Source organism: Protopterus annectens, chromosome 9.part0 (genome assembly GCF_019279795.1).
Source record: "Protopterus annectens isolate FY-2018-M chromosome 9.part0, PAN1.0, whole genome shotgun sequence".
In the NCBI taxonomy this organism is placed as follows: Eukaryota; Metazoa; Chordata; order Ceratodontiformes; family Protopteridae; genus Protopterus; species Protopterus annectens.
In genome coordinates, this window is record NC_056743.1 from 1,938,119,290 (window position 1) to 1,938,120,691 (window position 1,402).

The following is a 1,402-nucleotide window of genomic DNA, read 5'->3' on the forward strand; positions in this document are numbered from 1 at the left end:
GCAGGGAAAGCGAAACATGGAAAGTATACTTAAATAAAATTAGATCAGTGCACAAACAGCAGTAGGTAAACATTTCTTGATATAAACAAGTAATCATGTTCTGTAGCGAAGGGTACAAATATGGCACACTGTACCTTTTTAAGCTTCTCAGATATTCTACTTGTCAATGAGGAATAAATCACATTTTTGATTCCTGCATCAAGGTATTAGCATTTTGTGTACCTAAGGCTACGTACTCACATATACAGATACCCCAAGGAGCTGTGATCTCATCCTATGCGGTCCTATTGTTTCCAGTATGCTGTAGAATAGCTTGCAGTTCTCTTGAAATCTTATGGGCCCAGGAGTAAGGTGGAAATCTGTAAAATTGTCCTGCAGTCTTGTGGCTTCCAGGAAAGCTATCCTGCAGATAGAAAGATTCCAGGAGTCTCCTTTCACAATTCCATAGGTTCATTACTTCAGATCCCCACATTCCCCAAGTGCTGCTTAGTCACAGAAAAGTCTAGATTTTTGGACAAATGGTGTTCAACAAAACCTCCTCTGATTGATTCCTATAGGTATGCAATATTTTATATGCCCTACTAATTATCCCTTTTTAATAGTTGTTTCTGTCCTAGATTCTACTAAAAACTCTCCCAGTGCTGGTCTTTTGCTTAGGATTCCCCCATTTCTTTATTTTTGCCTATACTCTGATATCAGTCCTTGACAGGGAAGTGCAATCTCTAGCCTGCAGTCCAAATGAGTTCTTGGCTTCTTCTCATTCTATTAACTTTCTCTCTCCAATTATTTGCTCCCAATACCTTGGTTCCGATGTCAGTCTTCTCCAGTAAATTCCAGCTCCTTCTTGCCTGTTCTCGCTACCCCTAATTGCAGTCATCCCTATCAGCAAAATCTCCTTTCTCCATTCACATGATGGCTTAGTTCATAGAATACTTTCTGCTACTTTATGAATATAATCATTTTCTGTATAGTTATTGTTATTCTCCTTTTGATCTGCATCCAAAATCCCAGTCTCTCCTTGTTTCTTGAGCGCCTCTCCATTATGCCCCCAACAGATTTGTACCCAAGGCAGCTGCCCCTTCATACCTTCTTAGTTACGGCTTTACTTTATAGTGTAGAAATCAGCCTTAACCTTTGGTCAGTGTCAGTGTAGCATTTTTCACAGTCTCACCATTTTTTGCATGGACTCCTCCAGATACTCTGGTGTCCTCCCAAGAAATTCTCACTGATTAGTTAGACTGACGTTATCCATACATACAATATTTACCCTTCAGTTTGTCTCCTGGATCATGGCATAAAAAGGTTTGAGGGAGACCATATCTCTTACTTAAATAAATAAAATAAAATGACAGTAAATTAATTCTCTAGTATGCTATATAGTTTTTAGTATCCTATCTAGCAT